This window comes from Nannospalax galili, unplaced genomic scaffold (genome assembly GCF_000622305.1).
Source record: "Nannospalax galili isolate Female #2095 unplaced genomic scaffold, S.galili_v1.0 scaffold503, whole genome shotgun sequence".
NCBI lineage: Eukaryota > Metazoa > Chordata > Mammalia > Rodentia > Spalacidae > Nannospalax > Nannospalax galili.
The window spans coordinates 861,573-873,332 of NW_008349770.1; positions in this window are offsets into that span (position 1 = coordinate 861,573).

The window sequence follows — 11,760 nt, forward strand, 5'->3', positions numbered from 1 at the left end:
GTCTGTGCCAGCCGCCATTTGGTTGTTTTTACTTTAAATCCCTGAATAAACTTTTGGTATAACCTTTTTGGTATCTGTGAGAATTATTCTTGATTCTCATACCCTAGCAGGGGTGGCAACAACAAACCCCGGAGGATTTTGCCAGCAGGATGAGCAGGCAAACCGCCCCTTTCTCTTGGCCCCCGAAGGAAGGGGCCACCACTTGGGGTGGTTTTCTGTCCGCCATAAGAAAACCCCTCACACGCAGGCCAGGTGATGGCCGGAGGGGGTCTCCTAGGCGAGTGTAGGCTTCAAGGTGAGCATCGCGCTGACCAGGCGGTAACACGCTACCTGCGCACGTTTCTAAGGTGAACTCACCTTCGCGTTACCTTCACTGGGGTGGAAATAGCTGCGGCCAGAACTCACCATTCACGTTGTCAGGGGCTCTGAGTGGCCTAAACGGGGATTCCAGGGCCCCTCCGAGGGGCTTCACGTTCTCTCAAGGGATTGAGCAGAGCCGGTTTTCTAGAAGATTCGCTTGGGCGGAAGGAAGCCTGGGGCCGGGAGGCGCAGCAGCTGACCGGCCACCGTAGTCTAGGGCCTTTGCAGACCTGGCTGGGTTCTCGCGGGTTCTCGCGAGGCTTCTGCGCATGCTCTGTCGTAGCAGCCTGACCCGCTTCAGGCGCAGTCTGTGCGGTTCGTGTCTTATGTGTGTCCCAGAGGCGGGGACGTTTGAGTCCCGGCTGCCCTGGGACCCCCGGGGGGGGGGGGGGGTCGCCTCTGCACCTGTACTGGCGCTTTCAGTTGGTTCCAGCCAGTCTAAACTGGCGTTTCCCAGCCTTCCACGTTGCAACTGGCTTTTCTCCCGAGGCGGTCCTGCAACCTCCACGAAGGCTTTCTGGGTCTCGGCCTGTGCGCCGTAGTCCGTGACAGCTTTTAACACGTCTCCAGCTCGGAACTCAGCACTGTCAGTTCGAGACCCGCGTGTGGCGCGTTAGACAGAGTTTACGGGGCTCTGTGACTCCTTCGGTGAGAAAAGGCAAGGGCGGATGCTGGTTTCCATGCTGTGAAGGGAACGTAAGTGCCAGACCCCAGTAGGCCTGACAGCCCAGCCTTCCTCCGTGGATTCTGGCGTCTTTGAATTTTGAGATTCCTGACAAACTTCCTGGTTTTAATTTGTTTTTTCCTTCTCTGCTATCCAAGAACTTGTTCTTTTTGTTGTGTGCCATGCTGAACGAGGCCCTCTCTCTGCCAGGCAGCACTCTGCCCCTGAGCTGCATCCTCTACTCCTGCGTTCTTTCTTGATGATTTCCCATCATTGGTTAAAAACTAAGACTCCCCAGATCTCTATCTTTAGTCTGGCTCTGTCTACCCCACCTTGGACACGTAGTTTTTCTCTATCACTACAGCTGCTGACTAATTTTGGGTGTGTCCTGTAGGAACGTAGGGGAAATAGTGTTGACAGTTGTTCTAGTTTGGTTTTCTGTTGCTGTGATAAAAACACTGGTCAAAAGCAGCTTGGGGAGGAAAAGGTTTATTTGGTTTAAACTTCTAGGTCACAGTACACCACTGAGGGAATTCGGGGTGAGAACTCAGACGGAACTGAAGCAGAAGCCTTGGGGGGATGCTGTTTCCTGACTGGCTTCCTCTTGGCATGTTCAGTTGCCTTTCTTACATAATCCAGGCTCAGCTGCCTAGGGATGGTACCCCTCACAGTGTGCTGGACCCTCCCACATTTATTAGCAATCAAGACATACCCATGGGCCAATCTGATGAAGGCAGTTTTTCACAGTGGGATAAGCCACGTCCATCACGTGCTAGGGAATCCTCTTGGCATCAGCTTTGGTTGACCTCACAACACTGAACACAGACTGTTTACATGTGAAACTTGGTGGGAGGCTGTTTATTATCTGCGTGGCTACCTCCAAGGAGCCTTCATTGTTATCACAAGCAGTGTCACCCATGTGGAACCGCCACAGGTGATGCAAGTTCCGACTATGTAAATGTAGTCAGTCATCTCTAAAGTGGTCCAGGGGTCAGACTTCCTGTGACTGCTATGGGAGACCAGAAACCTGTTTGGGCAACATGTTAGTGATCATCTTTGCTATCAAGAACTGGTTACTGAGTTCTCAGCCTTGTAGAACACCTGAGTCTCCAGCTGCCAGTGGGCTCCACACCCCAGTCCTTCCTCCAGAGCCTCCTGAGGATCCTGGGCCATGCCCTTTGCATTTCTGACAGGCATTCTCCAATTACAAAGGAAAGCTGAGATCATGATTCATGCCTGCTGTCTTCCTTTCTAAAAGTCAACTTTAAAATCCACTGCGACTATTTCAACTCCCCTGGCTCATTAAATCCACTTCCCAGAGATTTCCGAGGCACAGTGTTGGGTTACTTGCTGCGGAAATTGCTTCCTTGCCTTTGGCTGGGGACCATCTTCCTGAAGCTTATTTCTACTGTTCAGTATGGGAAAGCAGGAAATTGTCATAATTAGCAGGAAGCTTGAGATGATGTGGAAATGTGTTCAGGAATTTAGTTGCTAGGGGAAATCACTTTTGCCTACTTTAACGTATTAAAAACCTAGATCTGGGGCTGGACAGGTGGCTTGGTGGTTCAGAGTGTTTGCTGCCCTTGCAGAGTACCAGGGTTCATTTCTCAGCACTCACACCAGACAGCCCACAACTACCCGTAATGCCAGCACCAATTCTATGGGTGTGTCTCTATGGGTGTGTCCACACACATGCGCGCGCACACACACACACACACACACACAATTTAAAAAGCTTAGATCTTAATTTGTCATGTTTTCACTAGCCATCATAAAAGGAGCTTTGAGTGTCAATCTTTGACAGTGAGTGAGCAATGGGTCCCTGCTCTCAGGAACTTGTAACAACAGCAGTGTCAACATTGATGGTGACAGTTAGCTCCATGGATGACAGACGGCTGCAGGAACACAGAAGGCAGTGCTATGATTCCTTAGCTTCCTGATAGACATTCTTTTAAGACCCTTACATGATTTTTTTTCTTTTAAAATTCTCACAAGAACACTATGAGGAAAACACCGTCAATACATTCACGTCTGTTTTATTCAAGATGTGTGAGACATGGAGTAAATAATTTGCTTCAAGTCCCACAACTAGTGAAATCAAAGAGTTACCTCTTCTCAGTTCCTCTGATTAGCCACTAAGAACCACAACTTCTGGTCTGACCAGAAAACACTGGAAGGTGGGGAAAAAGTACAGACAGGGGTTGGTGAGCTGGCTGAGCAGGTAAAGGTGCTGCCAAGTTCTACAGCCTCAGTTCAGTCCCCATAACTCACATGGTGGAAGGAGAGAACTGACTCCAGAAAGTTGTCCTCTAACCTTCATATACACTATGGCACACACACACACACACACACACACACACACACAGCATGTTTGCTATTGTGCACTAGGGTAGAGCACATTTTGCAAGCTGTCTTTCATAATCAGGGGCCCCCTTAAAGGAGATTACACCTCATATTTTGAATAAAGGGTTAGGACGAAGCAGGCGAGGTTGTATTTTAGAAATGGGAACAATATAGCAGGCCAAGTCGAAAGTGATGAGCCTGAGTGTCAGGCCCATGGACTCTGGCGCTGTGGGCACGAAGTAAGGCCAGGCTGCACTGCACGTCAGAGACTTAATTCCTTGGAACCTGGTTGCTCTGCTCCTTTGGTCAACTCCACTTGCTCCATTAGGAAGCAGGGTGTGGTGTGAGCCTGATGTGGCCTCCCCATGGCACGCTGACCACCTTTTGCATGGGTCCAGAGGCAAGTGGGTCACTTGTGGATGCACCAACAGTCTGGCCATACCAACTGCAGTTGGGGAAGTCAATAAAGTCGGATTCTGTTTCAGGTCTTTTCTGGGATTAAGTAGCTGGCTGCAGGTCACAGTCATTCTGAGTAGCTCAGAATAACTAACAAGACATTTTAATGAGTTAATAAATCTTTCTCAGCGAATTACATGGAATGACACGAAACATCACACTTTAACTGCTAGCCAGCCTTAATTAAACTTGATGTTGAAAAGGCCAGTGCTCTGTCTGGCAGGCTCCGAATCACTCCAGCTTTCAACAGCAGTGGTGGCTGGGGGTGAAAACAGATGTGTGCTCAGGGAAATGGGAGCCTTCTGCCTCCAGTGGAGCTGTAAACAGGTGCATTTTAAGTGGGCCTCACCCCAGCTCATAGCAAACGGCATTTATCTGTCTCCTCACCGCAAATGCTTCTGGTGTGCTGTTTATTGGCCCCTCAGCAACAACCCCAGACATGTGTCATTCTGTGTAGAAGAGGAAACCGAGGCACAGCGTTGTGACAGCCAGTTTTCAAAGTGATGGAATCAGGATTTGGATGCGTGGTTCCTGATGTCGGGGCTCTCCTGCGACCCTTGGCTAGACATTGAGCTCTGCTTGCTTCGTGTCAGTGTGTGTGAGTCTCCCATGGGCTACAAGCCACTAACACTTGCCAGGAATTTTAGAAATTGCCTCTAAGCATAGCTTGAAGTATGCAAGGCCTTCAGAGGCTGTGTGAGAAACAGGGTTCTTTCCATCCTCATCTGGAGGTCTGGCTGGTTAAAACAACCATTGCAGTTTTTTCTTTTTTTAACTCAAAGACTTCATTTGAACAACTATTTACTGATTCTCCACTGTGAATTAGGCACTTAGGTGTTTGGGAGAAAACAGGTATGTATAGGACACTGTACCCTTCTATAAGAAGCCCATGATTCCACTATTGGATTCATCCTTATAAATTTCTGGAAAATCAGAAGTCTGGCTCAATCTTGCATGTAAGCCCAGTGCAAATTAGCCCAGCTCTTAAGCCCAGTGGAGTCTTTTATTACCTGTGATGATTTAGACCGTGCTCATGTGGTGGTAACACGTGCACATTCAAAGCAGTTTTTGTGATATTGAAGATTGAACCTGGGGCCTTCTGCTTGCTGGTCAAGCATTCTACCACTGAGCTACACCTCCAGCTCCTTAGACTTCTTTCTTGCACTTTGTAAACATGCAGAGTCCTGTGGCAGAGCAAGTGTTTAATCTTGGAAATTCTAAACACATATCAGACACAGCTCTGCCCCATTCTCTCTGGTGGAATTTGTTCTGGGAGGGGAATCTTTGAGTCAGGCTACTTGGATATACACCCTAGTTAGATCACTTTCTGACTACCTGACTTGGGCAGGTTATTTGGGAAAATTATAAAAGAGAGGAAGCAACAGTCATTCTTGGAGTTTCTTTTCTTTTTTTTGAGACGGAGTCTTTCTGTAAAGCCTTGAACTAACTCACTATCCTACTGCTGTGGTCTCTCAAGTACTGGGATTGAAGACATGTCCCGTATCCAAGGAGAAATGACACTAAGTGCAGAAATGCATAATGATTCTTGTCACACCATTTGGCAAAGAGAAAGCTGTTCACAAGTCTTGGCTATTTTGATTATTTTCTCTGCATCATCCTTATCTGTGATCCATCTCATCTTGTCATACTCTTTAAGCGACAGTCTACGAAACACCAAGATTATAGGCCCCGCCTCACCTTTTCTTTCCTAAAGACAGAAAATTGGCCAAAGGGAAAGATAGAGGAGTGGCCCTCGGTAGAGGTCACGTTTGGAAGAAAGCCCAGTGTTTCCCGCTGACAGCTTCTGTTTCTCGGAGAGTAGAGCCACCAGGGCTGCAAGGTCTCTGGACTCTGAAGGTGGGACTTCGTGAGGGACGTGGAGACCAAGACCTCATAGCTCAGGGATTGGGGTACACCAACTGCCCTCTGTGACCCACACTCACTTCCGGCTCTCTGTGACTGCTGTCCTCTGTCCTTCCACTCCCTCTTCCATTCTAGCCCAGCCTTGGCAGTGTATAGAAAACCTGACCTCGGTCCTTCTCATGCTCCTCCTGGACTTGGTGCTCAGCTCTAGGGGGTGCTGTTGGCACTCCAATACCAGGAACATGCCTCCTTGTGGGCTGCAGCCCTGAGTCCCTGGCATTCTGTGTGGTGCTCCCAGGCTGTGGATGGCTATGGGGACTTCTTACTGTCCCTTCAGTGCCCTCTCTGGGTGCTGGGTTTGCACAGTGGGCTGCTTTTGTCTCTTTCTTTCCACTCTACCCCCCATTCCCAACTTCTCCATAAACAAAAAAACAAAACAAGATCTCACAGCAAATTTTTTGTAAGTCAGGATCACTGGGAGTTAACCCACCGTATTTTAACATTCTCTGAGGCCTTCCCAGACCTTGAGGAACATCCCCTAATGTGTGGCTCTTGCTTTTTGTAGCATCAAGCACACCTGAGATCATCTTGAAGTCCAGCTAAGGCCCATGGGAGCATGGCTGTCACCAGGGCTCTGTGTTTGCCAGTCCTGATTTGCCTCCTTGGCTGCACCAAGCCAGCCTCTGCCACCACTACCAGCTGCCGTCCATGACTCTACTTCCTAAGATGACTCTTCCAAGATTCATTGATTGAGATACTGAAAGGTGAGGGCCTGATGGATTGCCCAGCATCTTTTCATTCCTTCTCAACTCACTGTGTAGACCAGGCTGGCCTTGAACTCACAGAGGTCCACCTGCCTTTGCCTCCCAAGTGCTGGGACTACAGGCGTGTGCCACCACCTTATAAACATAAGCCATTATTTCTTTCTATGAATTTTTAGACAGTCATTACTACAGACTGAATGCTTACGACTTAAACAAAATTAGTATGTTGAAACCTGTCCTCACTGTGGGGCTTTGGGGCAGCAGTGAGACAGACCATGAGAACAGAGCCTCAGGAATGGGGTGCGTGCATTTCTCAGGGCCCGAAGAGGCCAGAGTGCAAGTTCTTCTCTTCACCTGTGTGAAGGCCCAGCTGAAGATACTGCCTATGAACCAGGCAGTGAATCTTCAGCAGACACTGAAGGTGATGCTGGGCTTTCAGTTTCCAGGCTTGTGAAGAATTGATTTCTCATATTTACAAGCTGCCTAGTTTATGGTAGTTGGTTCTTGCAGCCCAAGTAACTAAGGTAGCTATAAAAAAATTTCAAAGATTTTATTTTAATTATGTATCTGTGTGTGCCTGTGTGAGAGTATGTGCACAAATGCAGTGCTCTTGGAGGCCAGAGACATTGGAATACCTCAGGATCTAGAGTTATAGGACATTATGAGCAGCCTGATGTGGATGCTGGGAACCAAATTTGGGTCCTCTGCAAAAGCAGCCCTTGCTCTTAACTGCTGGGCATCTCTTAGCCCCGTGAAACAGTTACTGTTGACTCTCCGTTAAATTAGATGAGGGTATTCGGGTCCGCAACGTTCTCTCCTCGTCTTTTCCTTCCGTTTCCATATTGAGGTTGCTCTGTCTTTATTTTTGTTTCAGCAGATTGATCACATACTCAGTCCATTTCATAATTGGAATGCAGACGTGTCTGTGATCTCTGTCTGGTTCTGAGAGTTGAAAGCAAGCAGACACAATGTGTGCTTTGACTCTGAACCATTCATGTCTGCAGAGCTTGGGGATTTTACCTCTGTACATTCAGTGTCTCAGCTCCTGCTCTACGAGACTGTGCTCAGTGGGAAAGTCAGTTTCCAGGGGCTTTTCTCTTAATTCTATTAATTTCTCCCTTTGTTCCCCAATCATGCTTACAACTTGAGCCATGATTTCCTGGTGCTGTTTATTTTAAAATTTTCTTCCTGCAGTTCTGGTTGATTTTCTTTTATTCTTGGTAACAATTCGTATATTTTCTCTGATTCAAAGCTACCTTCTATCTGTTGCATGAAATGCACTTTCCCCCAGTTTGATTTTGGCCACTCTACAGCTTGCCTGTTACTCTTTCTGGATGCTTCTTCGTCCTTTTATCTTTTATGTCAGAAATTCTACAAAAATGTGTTTGAATTTAAAATAAGCTCGCATTACCTCACATATAGCAAATACTTCCTGTTTGTTTCTGTACATCACAGTTGTACATTTTTTTCTTGTAATATTTTACTAATAATTGCTTCTCTATTATTTTTTCCATTATTTTTTTCTGCTTTATTTAATACCATCTATCTTATCCATCCATCCATCCATTTCTCTATCATCTATCTATCATCTATCAATCATCTATCTATCTATCATCTATCTATCATCTATCTTTCTATCTATTGATCTATCATCTATATATCTATCATCTATCTTTCTATCTAACTATTGATCTATCTATCCATCATCTATCTATCATCTGTTTATCTATCAATCTATCATCTATCTATCTATCATCATTTATATATCATCTATCTATCTATCTATCTATCTGTCTATCTATCTATCTATCTATCTATTATCTATCTATCTGTCTATCTATCATCTATCACCTATCTATCACCTATTATCTATCTACTGTCTATCTACTATCCATCCATCCATCCATCCATCCATCCATCCATCCGTCTTTACCTTTTTCTCATATTTTGATTGGTTTTAATGAGGGTTTCTTACTTTCTAGGAAACCAGTTTATTATTTTGTTAATCTGTTATTTTAAACCACTTGACACTTTTTGATAGATTTTTATTTTATCTTAGTCATATAACTTCTTCCTGTAAGCTCATTTGATTCTCTTTTGAATCCCTTGGTGACTTCTCACATTCTTCCTGTGGGCTGATCCCCCCCCCAATCTCTCAGGTGATTGCTTTTCCTCAGACATCTGACCACCATGATAGTTGCACTTTCCTATCTGAAGAGGAGACCCCTGCTACTTATTTAGTGTGAAACCCATCCACTCGGATCTTGGCTGGCAGGTCTAGATCTTCCTGTTTCTCTTACTGGGATGGAAAGTGTAACTGGGAACTCTGTGCCAGTGGGTAAGGCTGCCATTTGGAGGATGTTGCTTTTAGATATAGTAGTGGCAAGCTGCTAGCAGCCTGAGTCTCCCTTCCCCAGTGTTGTGAGAAGGATACCTGTGTCTCTGCTCTCATTCCTCGTCCCTGTCTTAGTTACTTTTCTGTTGGTGTGATAAAACATGATCAAGGCAACTTACAGAAGGAAGAGTTTCTTGGGCTTACAGTTCCAGAGAGCTAAGAATCCATCATGGCAGGAGGGCATGGCAGCAGAGATGGCTGGAGCAGGAAGCTGAGCTCTCACATCTTCAAGCTCACACAGGGATCAGAGAGAGAAACTGGACATGAGGCAAAGCCATGAAATCTCAGAGCCCGCCCCTAGTGGCTGGCTTCCTCCAGCCAGGCTTCTTTTCCTAAACCTCCACAGACACCACTGCCAAGAATTCAGTATGTGAGCCTGTGAGGGACAAAAACCTCGTCCTTCTTTCTGTGCACGCTGGTATTTGTTTCTGGGTGTTCACAGAGCATGTCATAAGTAGCTGGGGTGCAGAGGTTGACATTGCCGCGGCAGAACCACCTTCCTCTGCTACAAATCCTCCAATCACTGGTGGGCTTGGAGGGGCTTATAAGTGCCCATTTCCACAAAGGCCAAGTAACCTGCTGAATTACTTCTTCAGACCTTGCTCCTGCTTTAGCTGTTTTGGTTGCTTTTAGGCTTCAGTCTGAGCAGTGGGGCTGCTGTTTCAAAGCACTCATGCAGGCATGCACGGACACACACGCATCCCCCCCCACACGGTGGAAACTCAGTGCCGCTACTAATCTCCCCTTTGCTTCTTATAGGAACAGCACAATGCTGGACTCTTTTTAAATTTTTTTAAAATTATTTTTTAGGTGTATAAGTGTATTGTCTGCATGCATGTAAGTGCACCCATGCCATGCAATGCCCATGGAGGTCAGAAGAAGGTGGTGTCAGAGCACCTGTAACTAGAGTTTTGGAAGGTTGTTAGCTACCATGTGGGGTGCTGGGAACTGAACCTGGGTCCTCTGCAAGAGCAACCAGTGCTCTTTAACCACTGAGCCAATTTTCCAGCTCCTGGACCAGCACGATGCTGGGCTCTTGACAAAAATGCAGTAATTGCATTCAAATAACCATTGAATAATCCCATAAAACATTTATGTATTTGCTTCTGAGATTTTGCCACTCATGAAGATAAGAACTTAGCACCCAGACAGCTGTCTTGCTTAATGTACAAAAGCATTGCGTCAAGAAGTCATTGTAATAGAGACGTTAAGTCTGAACTAGGGTGTGTGTGTGTGTGTGCGTGTGTGAAAGACAGGAAGAGAGAGGAAGACAGATGGTAGGAAATGAGAGAGAAAACATGGAGTTCTAGAGGCAGGAAAGGGCACTGGCCTGCCTGAGCCAAGTCTGCTCTGCAGTGTGTTGTTTATCTTTCTCAGTACCTGACAGGAAGCACCGAGGACTGAAGGGTTTACTCTTACAGTTTGAGAATGGATATGGCCCAGGATGCCAAGGAAGGCATGGCTGAGAGGGCATGAGACAGCTGGTCACATTGTGTCTACTGCCAGGAAACAAAGGAGGGACATGAAGTGGAGCTGGGGTAGAAAACGTTAAGACTTGTCCCTAGTGACCCTTTCCACATCCTTGTGGTTCCACAACCTTCTGTTGTGTGGCAGTTTCCTCCAAATTAAAACCTTCCATCTTGGAGGGAAGTTGTTAAGACACGGAATGTTCTAGAAAGGAGGTGGAGCATTCCATCCCACAGGGAAGCCTGTTAAGCTCAGGAACTGAACCACTCAATAGCTTCAGGAAGTCCCTGAAACAGACCAGATTTACTAGGTGTCTCTCTCCCCAAGCTTATATAAACAGAAGGGATTTCAGAGAGTCCCTCATGCCAGCTGAATCACCAAGCAGACTTTCAGACCAGCCAAGCTGCTGGAAGAGGCTTGGACCAGCTGAGCTGCCTGAAAGAGACACTCTCCAACCTGTTGTGATATAGAGCCTAATGAAATATTAAGGAAAATATGGATTTAATCATTGTTTTCTCCATTTCTGTCAGCAAAGTTTCAACAGAAAAGTTTGTGGTTAAAGTGCAAACACAGCTAGCTGGAACCATGTGCCTTGAACTGATGAAACTCCCTCAGATCTCTTTGTCTGAGACTGAGACTTCTGCATTGATTTTCAGATAGAGGATTTTTTTTAAAAAAACATTTATTTCCTTTCCAAATTTATAATAGTAATTATAATTTTGAGACTGTACTGATAGCTGATCAACATGTAAGTTTCCTTCTCACTATAACCCAATGTCCGAGGTCTAAAAGGTACATGCTGCTTTCCTTCAGGGTCTAGATTTGAGGTTTGAGCTCGCTGCTGATCCAGGTTGCAGCCTAAATAAAAAAAAGCTGCTTCATGTACACTCCTGTCCTGCCTGATCTTCCTGCAACAGCTGAGCTGTTTGCAGGTTGTACAGTGCACTCCAGATGTCCCCCCTCATGAGCCATCTCCCACACTGAAGTGGACTTTGGGTGATGCAGCTGTGTCTGAGTCATTTCTGTAAGCAACTCCTAACCCACACTCTTCTAACCAACCCCTCCAAACTCACTGGTTCTCCAGTTGGACTTTGGTGGTATCCTTTGGTCTCTCATGCATCTGAGGTGAGTGGACTCTTGTTTATGTTTCCCTATGAACAGTGTCACAGAACCAGCACCTCCAGCTGGGGACTGAAGGTCCAAACACATGAGCCTGTGGTGGGCACTTTAAGATCACACCACAACAGCCACTGACATGTTTTCCTTGTTGGAATTAGCTTCTTTTTTCCTGCTTCTTCTATAAAATGGACCTATGATAATAGTCATGACCTCATGAAGTTGTTTTATTTTTTAGTGTATTGCCTGCATGTATGTGAGTGTGTCCATGTTGAGCAATGCCCACAGAAGTCAGAAGAGGGCATTGGATTTCCCTGGAACTGGAGTTATGG